The following is a 13,099-nucleotide window of genomic DNA, read 5'->3' as shown; positions in this document are numbered from 1 at the left end:
AGAAACAAATGCTTGTATGCAATACAATCAAACTAAAACATTTCAAGAACTTTGAAAGTATCCTCAAGTGCCAAATCATGTCAGACCATGAAAAATGTTATGATGAAACTGGCTCTCATCAGGATCGCCCCTGGAAAGGTAGACAAAGAGTTCCCTCTGTTGCACAAGAAAAGTTCATCAGAGTTACCAGCCTCAGAAACCACAAGTGAACAACTCTACAGATAAGAGCACTTTAATGTTTTACAGAGTATTTTGGTTTGTTTAACACTTTTAAGTCCTTAAAAATAATAACATTAAATGAGAAGATTAAAAATGAATGAAAAGATTGTTTGAATGTTGTTGACGAAAAGTTGGTTCCTTCAACCTTTTTTTTTTTTCCAAAGCTTTTTATTTCCTATTAACACCGCAGCCACATCCTGTATATTGTATATTATACAATCTTTACTATAAGCGATGTAGCCTTTTAAAGTGTTTTTTCATTACACTCATAAATGTACTAAAAGCACTGCTGTCTTTATGCAGCTGCTTCTCTGGACACAAATTAAAGCTTGGACACAAATGAAGCGTAATCTTTGAGTGAATGGAGCTGTCATTTCTTTTTTTTTTATATTAAAGCTCTCGTTAGTCCACTCTGTGACTGGGAAACCTGCCCAAAACTGGGACCTGAAGCGGGGGGATCAGACGGGTACCCCCTGCAGCCCCAGCTGCTGGTTGAGGGCTGGATGGGATCCTGGCTGCTTTTTTGCTTGGCCACGGACAGAACTAGCCTAGTGCTGTAATCTGCGAGGCCGTGTCTCAGGGCGGCTGACGTGATGTTCTCTCTCGTATATAGGCCACACACTCGGAACACAGTGTTCCGCCAGCCTCTGACGACACACGCTCAACCCCCCGCCCTCCCTCACCCCACCACCAAGCCTACCCCACCCACACTGGTCCAGAGAGAGCAAAACTCTCAGCCTCCATCACTCATCTGACACTCTGATACAGAGAGAGAGAGAGAGATGTACACATAGATAATGGTAAAGACTGACCACTTTTTTTTATAATAGCTGGACCTTTGGCTCAGGAATATTGTCACTGCTGTCCAACACAAAACTTTAATAGTCCTGTAAACCCTCAGTTTATAATTGCTATATACCCTGCTATTAATACAGAAATATCAATTCCTTTTTTGTAACAGATAAGCACATTTTATTAAGTCCAACAGTGTTCTATTGTAGGGTTAATACAATCAGTGCTAATTACAAGAGAAACACATTAATGACGGTGAAAACATGCGTAGATGTAGGCTTGTGTACAGTCTTTAAGGAGTTAAATGCAGGCTAAAACATATTTCAGAGATTAGAACACAGCACAGCTTCGTATCAGAAACAAAATTGGGATAGTATGGAAAAAGCAAATAGTATGCCATAACTCTAACATTACTTTTTTTTAATTGCAGATAAAATGAACCTAATATATTTCATGTTTTTCCTGCTCAACATCCTTTTTTTATTAATATATAAATATCACATCCTGTATATTGTACAGCTCTGAAAAAATGAAGAGACCACTTCGGTTTCTGTTATTCTATAAACTACAGACAACATTTCTCCCAAATTAAATAATGCAAAGAAAACATGTTCATATTCATAAAGTTCTAAGAGTTCAGAAATCAATATTTGGTGGAATAACCCTGGTTTTTAATCAGAGTTTTCATGCATCTTGGCATGTTCTCCTCCACCAGTCTTACACACTGCTTTTGGATAACTTTATGCCACTCCTGATGCAAAAATTCAAGCAGTTCAGTTTGGTTTGATGGCTTGTGATCATCCATCTTCCTCTTGATTATATTTCAGAGATTTTCAATTTGGTAAATCAAAGAAACTCATCGTTTTGAAGTGCTCTCAGTCCAAAAGAAGCTGGGATGGTAGTAATTTAGAAGTAGTAATGGGGTTAAAAAACATCTAAGAAATTATGCAAAGTCAACAGGTGATTGTAATCATGACTTGGTATAAAATCAGTATTAATTAAAAGCTCTAAGCCTCTAAGGAGCAAATAGGAGCAGAGAATCTCAGGTTTGTAACAAATGCATGTCACTAAACAATAGCTGATACAACAATGTGTATATATACTACAATACAGAGAATGCAGTGTATTGTAGTCAGACAAATCAGTTTTCTAGATCTTCTTTGAAAGAAATAGATGTGGTGTGCTCAGAAACAAAACTAGAAAAGGGCAATTCAGACTGTTGTCAACAAAATGTCCATGGATGTGTGAGGCAGCATTAATACAGAAAAGTACATTAAGATCTTAAAGCAACAAATGCAGCCTTTAAGATGCCATTTTCCAGGGATGTCCTTGCATTTCTTTTCAACAAGACCATGCAAAATCACATACTTCAAAAATTACAAAGACAATGGCAATGGCAGGCCTGCTGCAGTCATAACCTGTGTGAATGTGTGGAGAATTTAAAAATGAAATACTCTTACTGTTACGTTTGCAGAAAGAATGGGACTTTTCTTAACTTTTGCAGGTATGGATGCACATATATCATTCATAACATGACCATCTTGTTTCTACACCCATAACCATTTTTTCAACTCCACTGATCATACTGGAGCATTTTATTATTCTATAAATACACACTGTAGTCCTGTATCTGTTACCTGTTTATTCTCAACACTGCAGTGAAACTGATTGGCATGATGGTGGTATGTAAGTGTGTGTTGTGACGGTACAAGTTGAGTGGATCAGACACAGCAGTGCTGCTGGAGCTGGTGTAACCTCTGCTTATATTGTCAATTTTTTATATCCTCACAGAATTTGTTATTTAAAACGTTATTCAGCTCTATTCAAAAACGTGTGGTTACTGTGAAAGGGCTGGGTTACACCTGGCCGGAGTGAGACCAATGACTGTATGAACTGTATGTAGCTCTGTGGAGGCAACCCTCAGGGGCGGGTTTATTTAAATGAGCAGGCGGTCTCTCCACAGTCTTTCTCCCTCCTTTGGTCTCTACTGCGCAGACTTGGGTTTCAGGATCGCCAACATGGCGGAAGATTTCATTGAATGAATGGGAACGGCGACACAGCGTCCATCTTTTTTACAGTCTCTGGTCTTTCTCTCACACATAGCGTCTCTCTATGTAAAATCGAGATTACTCTATTTTGAAAATCACATTAAAACTGTAATTCGAATAAACCGAATTAATCGTGAAAATCACCAAGCACTACTTACAGCTTTTGTTTTCTGTTTTGAAGCTGTACTGTCAGAACCAAATATTTGATAAACTGGACGTGCAGCAAAACTGATAAAAATGATAGGACAACCCAAGAGACTGGAATGGCAAGAAAACAAACAAAACAAACACAGACAAGCGCTGGGAAAAGAAAGAGCAAAAGAAGTAAAGACAGCCAGGCCAATGGGAGAGATTGGGGTTGAGAAAGAGAGAGAGAAAGAGAGAGAGAGAGAGAGAGAGCGACAGAGCGCTGGACGTCTGCTCTTTGCAGAAAGGACATGCTGTTTACTCCCGCTGACACTCAGCCCGGGAGAGTGTGCCGTCGCAACCTTTCAATTTCACCTCCGGCACACACACACACACACACATACACACACACACGGAGGCAGCCCCACTGTGTATGTGTATGCACCCATAAATGTGTGTATGCAAACCACAGCATGTGTTTTATGCCTTCTTGTTGGTCAACACACACACACACACATCAACACACACACACGGCAGACAGGCCTGTCCAGCGGTTGAGAAGCCTCCGCTCCATTTCTGGGTCACAGAGATTGAGAAAGCTGTGGACTGGCTCTGATATGAAGACATGTGGACATAAAAATCTCTGAAGGCCAATATAGTGATGTTCTGTCTCTCAGACCGAGAGACAATAAAACATTACGCAATAATCCGCCTGTCTGCTTTCTCCTCCGTGAAGAACAGGACGATATTTCATTCACTCTTAATACCATCCTGGTGTTTGACAACAACAAAAGCAAGGATAACCTCAGATCCCTCCTGAACACACACACACAGATATACACACACAGATATACACACACACCTTTAGAGAGAAGGGTCACTGCAAATCTGTACAAACTTAATCTGATTTACCACTTTGTCCTACACTATTAAAGGTATTAAAGGTGATATAAATGATTTGTATGTTGATAACACTTCACATTAAGGATACATTAATTACTTACATTAATTACGACAGAATGTCTTAAATAACTAAGATTCAAGATACATGTGTCTCTCTGACATATCCTCTTGGATGAAGGAGCATCACCTTCAATTAAATCTCTCAAAGACTGAACTTCTGGCCATACCAGCAAAACCATCTTTTCAACACAACCTCTCTATAAGCATCGACTCTCTCTCTCTCTCACCGACAAAGGTTGCTAGGAACCTGGGTGTTATGGTTGATGACCAGCTCTCCTTCACTCACCATGTGGCCTCGGTTGCTCGATCCTGCCGCTTCGCGCTTTATAACATCAGGAAAATTAGACAGTTTCTGACGCAACAGGCCACCCAACTCCTGGTACAAGCAGTCGTCATCTCACGCCTCGACTACTGCAATGCCCTGCTAACTGGCCTCCCGGCCTGCGTAGTAAAACCACTCCAAATGATCCAGAATGCAGCAGCACGTCTGGTCTTCAACCAACCAAAACGGGCACATGTCACCCCGCTGCTCATTGAGCTCCACTGGCTACCAGTTGATGCTCGCATCAAATGCAAAACTCTTACAATCGCCTACAAGGTGATGACAGTACAGGCTCCTTCCTACCTGCACTCGCTCCTGAAGGCTTACGCTACCTCCCGGCCGCAGCGCTCCTCCAATGAACGTCGCCTCGCTTTGCCAAACACTCACACAAAGCAATCCAGACTGTTCTCATACAGAGTTCCCCAATGGTGGAACAAACTACCTTCTGCTACCAGATCAGGAGAATCTCTCACTATCTTTAATAAACTCCTGAAGACAGAGCTCTTCAAAGAGCACTTACTCTCCTAACACCTCTAACACACTAACTACTTCTAACCCCATTTCCTTCTTCCCCTCCTTCACTTCTCTATCCCTTTATTTCCCTTCGACCTCCTTTAAGCCCTATCTAAAAATGGGTTATCTAAATTCCTATTACTTTTGTACTTCATTATTGTAAGTCACTTTGGACAAAAGCGTCTGCCAAATGAAATGTAATGTAATGTAATGTAATACAGGACACTCACAAGACATATGAGTGAAAAACGTGGGTGCAGGTTCCCACAATTGTGCAGAGAACAGTATTTACAATACTAATAAAAATAAAATATAATAATACAGATAACTTTACAATATACATAACATCACACAATACACACAACAACTTACACTATAGACATACTGACAAATGGTATTGCACAAAAATATGCTAAGTAAGACTGAATATATAATATATGATGCTATATAGCTGTGCAGATATCTAGTGTGTGTGTGTGGAAGTAAGGAAATAGTCTAATAGGTGAAAGAATAAGTAAGTAAAGTGCAGGTAACAGAACGAGCTGAGTGGGAATTACAGGGTGCAGAATGCTGTATGTAGTATAATGTGGGAAAGTCTGATGGGTGCAGTATACAGTAAAGTGCAGGGTGCAGAGTTTGTATAGGTGTCAGTGGGGTGGGTTGGGCAGAACACTGTTTTACTGGCTGTTCCACAGCCTGATCGCCTGAGGGAAGAAGGGGCTGTGTCTGGTCTTGAAGCTTCTGAGCCTCCTTATTAATTGACAGTATTAAATTATTACTACATTTTTAACTAAAGTCTCAATTAATTATTCTTTACAACACTCTTAAGCAATAAAGTTTTATAATGTTTAATAAAGTCTTAACTAGTGTCAATTAATATTAGTTGAGAAGTTACTTAACCATTTTACAATGTTCATTACTATGGTAAGTACTGTTAATTCTGACCCATAATGTAAAAAGTTACCTTGTTTAAATGTCAGAGAAAAAAAACGTATTTGTTTCCTCAAAGAACGATTAACATCAACCTCTTCATTCCTGAATCAAGAAATCTTTACAGTAAATGCCTGCAAAACTTTGGAAACTGAAAATCCCATTAATTTGGCACCCTTTTAATTAGGCTTAATTAGACTCTGGCCAGTGTTAAACATCACTCACAAGATAACACCTCACAATTTAGACAGGTGTGACATACTGAAACGCTTATAATACAGATGGAACAAGTGTTGTGTTATTAGTAACATACAGAATATGTAAAATATCTTGTGACATTTTAGAAAAATGACTTATTATGAATCATTTTTCAGTCAAAATCAGTTGTCAAATCTGACTGAAATGGCCATCTCTACTACTTAAAAGGCTTTAAAATGTATATAACTACTTATCTCACAGCTTTGAAGACTTCTATTGGTTTACTTACAAAGTCAGGGTGTTTTGTGCAGAAAATGTATAAAAAAAACACATACATATCGTACCAAACAAAAGTTTGGACACAATTTCTCACTCAATGTTTTAATTTTTTCCTTCATTGTAAATGAATACTGAAGTCATTCAGACTATGAAGAAACACATAAGGAATCATGTAGTAACTTAAAACTGTTAAACAAACCAAAAAATACTCTGAAGCGTTTAGGTGGCTCTTATCTGGGGTGCTGTTAACTCGTTGTTTCTGGGGCTGGTAACTCTGATACACTTATCCTGTGCAACAGAGAAAACTCTTGTTCTTACTTTCCTGAGGCAGTCCGGATGAGGGACAATTTCATTATAGCACTTTTGACCATTTTTCGATTTACCTGACCTTCATTTTTTTTTTACTCAAATAGAGCTATTCACTGTATACCAACTATACCTCTTCACAACTTCACTGATGCTCTCAAACACATTAAGAGACAAGAAATTCATGTAATTAACTCTTGATGAGTTTAGCACAGCTGTTAACTGAAAGTCTGATTTCCAGGTGACTCTACCTCATAAAGCTGACTGAGAAAATCCAGCCAAGATGTGCAAAACTGTCAACTTAGCAAAAGATGCTACTTTGAAAAATCGAAAACATAAAAACACATTCTTTTTGTTTAACACTTTTTGTTAAGGAAATAAATCCATGCATTTTTATTCATAGTCTGGTTGATTTTAGTATTAATCTACAATGCAGATGAGATGAAATGAAAAAACATAATGTTTAATGTGCCTCAAAACTTTTGACTGGTACTGTGTATGTGTGTATATATGCACACACACACGCGCACACACACACGGCAAAACACACATATATACACACATCTGTACAGCCCACACAGTATGCTCAGTGAGCCAGAGGCACATACATGAAGGTCATTTATGAAGGACTGGCCGAGGTTCAGAGATGTGGAAACGGATCTAATTCAGTCTGCCACTTTGTTAAAACCAACACACACACACACACACACACACACACACAAACACTCACACACACCTCATCTAGCTTTTGGGTACTGTTTGAGGCTTTTTGGTCTATAGAACCGCATCCTATTCCAGTGTATACAGGAAATATTAAGGAACGTATGCCCAAATAGTGAAGATACATTCCTATTCCATTCCAAAACTAATGGGACATGAGCTAGTGTAATGTCTCATGATTTCTGGAAGCAAAGGAACGATGCACTGACCTGTGGAACATGCATGTGGGGTCTCCTACACAGAATGTGAACAAGAATTGTGCCAGAGTCGCTCGTCTGTTTCTAAGGGCAATTCTAGCCAGACATCGCCAGGCACGATCATTACCACCTACTGCACTGCCCACTGTAGGTGGTAATGCCTTCTATGACATATTTCCTGCACACAAATGACACTGTGGATCGAGGCAATAAACATTGTAACACACTGTAGTATTATAACAATTACTATTAATGGTAATTACATTTATTTAATTTGCCATCCAAAATGATGTAGTTTACCAATGGATTGTAATATGGAATAATATGGAATACAACTGAATACAGTATGTCACATGTACTATGGTAAATACCGAGTGCTTTGAATAAGGCCATGTTTTTTTTTATAATGCAAAAATTGTTCACATTCCTTATATGAGGTAGGTAATACAATGTATTATAAAAGCTTTGATATATGAAACTTTGAACGCTTCGCTCTATAAACTAGCTTACAAGATTTCAAACTACTTTCTTTTGAATGAAAATCCTGTATTGTTTTTTTTTTTATCTGTATCTATGTTTAGCGGCAGCTGTTCTTATATGATGTAGTTCTTTTTTACAATAAAACCTTTTCAATTACAGCTAAAAGAAATGCTTTTTAAAAATATGTAATTAGGTGCTTAAAGCCTCTGCACAGTACTGCACTGTATACAAATCACTATAAGATACAGTATACAGCACATTGCCTATATTGTACTCAACATATCACTGTATGACGTGTGTAGAACTCGTGTAAATAGAAACTGGTACAGCAGGTTTTATGTGTAGCCTAAGAATGAGTTGTCGAGCCGGGCCAGGTCTCCAGCAGATGGGCCACTCATTCCCAGCCTCTCCTTAACGGGAAAGCTGCTTATCCAGGCCTCTGCTCCGAGGGCAGCGTGGACGCTGGGAACTCCCTACTGCAATGACAGATGGAAAACACTCTGATAATTCCTAAAGATGGGATTGAACACATATCCTTTAGCATGTTGCAACATCAGTGCTTTGGTGTAGAACGTGCCACTGTAGTGTTACGATGATCCAGGTCTCAACAGATCAGCTTGAGAATATATATATATATATATTATACGTGCGATGCAGGGGTGTGCGCACGGTCAAACTCCACACCTATGAATCACTTGGTCGGTACGTCCTGCTGCTCATGTGGTGCATGTGCTTACAATTCAGAACTCCTTCCAACCAAGCTGAGATATTTACAATAAAGGAAAAAAGTTTCTTCTATCCAATTTGTTATGCATACTTTATTCAAGCACCCCACGTTTACTTTATCTCCCCTCGAACATACAAGTATATACTAGTATTTTAACACCACTGACACCACTAATATAATTGCATTTTACATTCTTACGTTCATCCTTTTATTTACATTTAAATATCCACTATAAAAACTTAACAAGTGTCTTAACAAGTGTGATTAATCTCAGTTAATTACAGAATATTGTTGTCATTAACAGTGGCACTTCAGTTTCTGAACCAGTTTTTCTGATTGTGCTATTTATAGGTTTATGTTTGAGTAAAACGAACATTTTTGTTTTATTCTGTAAACTACAGACAACATTTCTCCCAAATTCCAAATAAAAATATTGTAATTTAGAGCATTTATTTGCAGAAAATGAGAAATGGCTGAAATAAAAAAGAAGAGCTTTTAGACCTCAAATAAAAAAAAAAAAAAAAAAACAAGTTCGTTTCAAAGCATCAAGATTTAAAAATTAAGAAATCAATATTTGGTGGAATAACCCTGTTTTTTAATCACAGTTTTCATGCATCTTGACATGTTCTCCTCCACCAGTCTTACACACTGCTTTTAGATAACTTTATGCTGCTCACTCCTGGTGCAAAAATACAAGCAGTTCAGCTTGGTTTGATGATAGTGATCATCCATCTTCCTCTTGATTATATTTCAGAGGTTTTCAATTTGGTACAACCAAATAAACTGTATATAGAAACTGTAATGTTCTATAATGCACCATTTCTTCTCACAACACTAAAAAGACCTTTTGGCATCAAGGATACCAACTGATGAAGTGTTTCAGATAGTAATTTTTCCATTCTTCCTGCAAACACATCTGAAGGTAGACAACAGTATGGTGCAATGTTGTTGCATTTTTGGCTTTTGCATTATTGGGGACAAGTCAAAACTACAGACAACCCAGCTGTGCTTTCTTCTTCCATAGTCATGTCTTTCGTAATGTGTGCAGCATGAGGTTTTATATCTTTTTAAAAAATGCTTGGACGTCCCTGAACTACTCGAAGGCAGCATATGTTGCTTTAAGATCTTAAAGGAGTTTTCTGTGTTAATGCTGCATCACAGTGTTTTAACACAACCCCACACACTGACAGAAATTGGCTTTTGGATTATGCTGATAAAAATAAATGTCGCTTTGTATTTTGTGATTCTTTGGCCTGGAGAACACAATGTTCATTTCTTTCATATATACAGAATATTTAGGACTGTGGTCAGGCACATATGATGAAGCTAATGTATTGGAATATATAGCCAACATTGACATTATTAACTGGCCTTACAATTTTGCACAACATTACTGTGATTTCTAGGCTTCTTGCTAGTTATTGTGTTTTTAATATGTGTCAGTGGACAAGGTATAAAGCAGATGGATAAATCTGTATCACACGGCCAACAAGCTTTCTTCCTTTTACAATACTGACCTCTAGTGGCCAGCATTCACTCACACACCAAAGTGTTTTTGAATAGAAGTTAAGTAAGATTCCTTAACTTCTTTTTTATATATAGAATCATAAACAGAAAATCAGAAAAAACATAATTTCAGTTGATTCTGAAACCCATTTATCCTGAAACCCAGTTTGATTTAACATAAATAAAGATGCCTGGCCAAATGTCTAATGGTTGGTCAAAACGTGGACCATCACATTACTTGTTCTTGGCAGAGCTGTAGCGTAATCAGCGCTCGTCTCCCAGGCCATTTTGCTTGTGCACTGGAGACAGAAACACAATTACACCAGCCCTGCTGAATGCAAATTAGGAGGCCCATGCTACCAATCAGAGGATGAAAAGAGCCCTCCACTAATTAACCAACTCGGCATGCAGGTCCTGCTGCAGAGAGCGACCTCAAAACCGTGCAATCCAACTCAACACACTAAATATACTCACTGAGACAGAAAAACTAATGTCCAAGGTGTTCATTGTTTTAATGAAATAAAATATCATATGTGTAAATGTATTAATATACAGTGAAGTGGGTTTCCGAAAGCAAATCCACACAAATCCACATTTTAACTCTTGACTTTATTTATTTATCATAAACAAAGTAAAACAGAGTAATCCAACAGACGTGCATCTTATGTCCACTTCTTAATCTGAATATTCTAATTTAGTCCACAGCACAACGACTTGGTCAGAAAACCATGCAGTTCCCTGGCTAAACATAAACTATTTCTACTACACGCATATGACGTGCTATATCACCTGAGTTCAAAGCCAAAGCATTTAAAAAAGCTATTGATATGCATAAAATTGTGCATAAAAATACATAACTGCATGCTAAATTTTGTAGCAATGCAGGGTGCATTTTTTGTAATTTAATGTATTTTATTATAGAACCTCATATGGCTGATTCCAATGATCATTACAGTGTGTAATCACATAATCTAAATTATGGTTTACTGTCCATAACATGCAGCCCTGATAAAAACAAAGCAGAGCACCGGATCACAACCACATTAAATCTCACTGTAATCACACTCACATCACCAGTCAAAACAGCGCACTCATACTGTATAATGAAGCAGACAGCCAGGCCAAATGGAGCAGACTATACATCACTGCCAGTTTCATGGCTTGATGAAGGCGATGGGGGCGGACATGATTTTAGATGAAAACAACAGAAATAGAATAAGGATATGTGGGCGTGCGTGAGATGAAGAACTGTGATAACTGAGAACATCAACTTCTTCTCATACTTCACATCTTCACACACATTAAGAAGAGTGTTAGTTACAGGCTTCAAGTAGTTAAACAGAACTTCTTACTTACTACTAACTGCACAGTCAGCTTTACTTTACTTTAATAGCACTTCCATAACCATTTTAATCGCCTTTCTTCTAAAAGCCTGTAGAAATACAGTAATTCCAATAGTAAAACTCCACACTAAAAGACCCCAAGTTTAGCATGGCTACTAATTCTGCTGCTAGTTTTGCTTAGAGCTTAGATTCTCTCCCCGACCCGACTTAAGAAAATAGTCTGTGATGCTGGCATCTGTTTTTTAATGCTATATTTATTTTATATAAAGCTATGGCATCATAATCACAATATAGCAAAGTAATAAGTTAGAAGTTAGAATGTTATAATCACGCAGCTCTGTGGGCGCATACGTGAACTTTACAACTTGTCCGCATTATGCACTTGACCTGACAGCGCTGTGTATAGCTGTTTAATAAAATAAATAAAATCTTAAAGGATATGTCTATGCTTCTTCAGTGTTGCAATGTTAATTAACATCATTCTGAACAGATTTTCCTCATTTAAACAGCCCCAACATGCTTATAAAAACCTCATTTTGGCATCAAGTTTTAATGCACTACTTGCAAAAAAAATGTCGGGTTTAAATCGGGCTTGGGCTCATGACAGTTTATGGGACACGTTGGGTCGGGTTTCGGCAGAACGTTCACGGGCTCGAATGTTTTTGGGCCTGATCTAAGCTCTAGTATTGTTACAACTACTCTAAAACTTTAACTATTACTACTATTGATATTGCTTCTGCTACCATTACTTCTACTATTATTACTACTACTACTACTACTACTATAGCCACTCTCAGTACTAGCTGTAGTACTACAACTAATACTACTGCCACTACTGTTACTACTACTACCATTACAGCCCAAGTATGAATTATACAGAGACAATGGGGGGAAAGAGACAGAGATAGAGGAAATTAGAAGAAATTAGTTTCTTCAGTCTTACAATCCTTACAGTGTTTTGCTTGTTTACTCTAAAGTCTACAGTACGTAAATGATTAATCGATTACACCAGCGAATGCAGCACATGACACACAATAACTTTTATAGTCAGAGTCATAAACAATATATTATACTGCAAAATCAACAGCTAGTCAATCCTGCAAAAACACACACACACAATTATATTGGATGCTGTAATACACAATCTAGAGATGTTACATTAAGGGCATAGGCCACCCAAAATCTAAATCTGTCAGCAATTTTTTTGCCCTTAAATTTTTATTTAAATATTACAAAAAAATAAAAAATATTAATAACAAAATTTAAACATCAATGTTACAGATCAGTGTATCGATTCACTGCATGAATATATGGCAGGGTCTCTGCAGATTCTTGCAAAGTACTAAACTAATGTATCTAAAAATTACTTTGTCTTAAATGTGTTAAATCTATCCCCCAAGAGTCTTTAAAAATGTTACAGACTGTTTTGC

Source organism: Astyanax mexicanus, chromosome 16 (genome assembly GCF_023375975.1).
Source record: "Astyanax mexicanus isolate ESR-SI-001 chromosome 16, AstMex3_surface, whole genome shotgun sequence".
NCBI classification, from domain to species: domain Eukaryota; kingdom Metazoa; phylum Chordata; class Actinopteri; order Characiformes; family Acestrorhamphidae; genus Astyanax; species Astyanax mexicanus.
Note: the sequence above shows the minus strand (reverse complement) of the source record.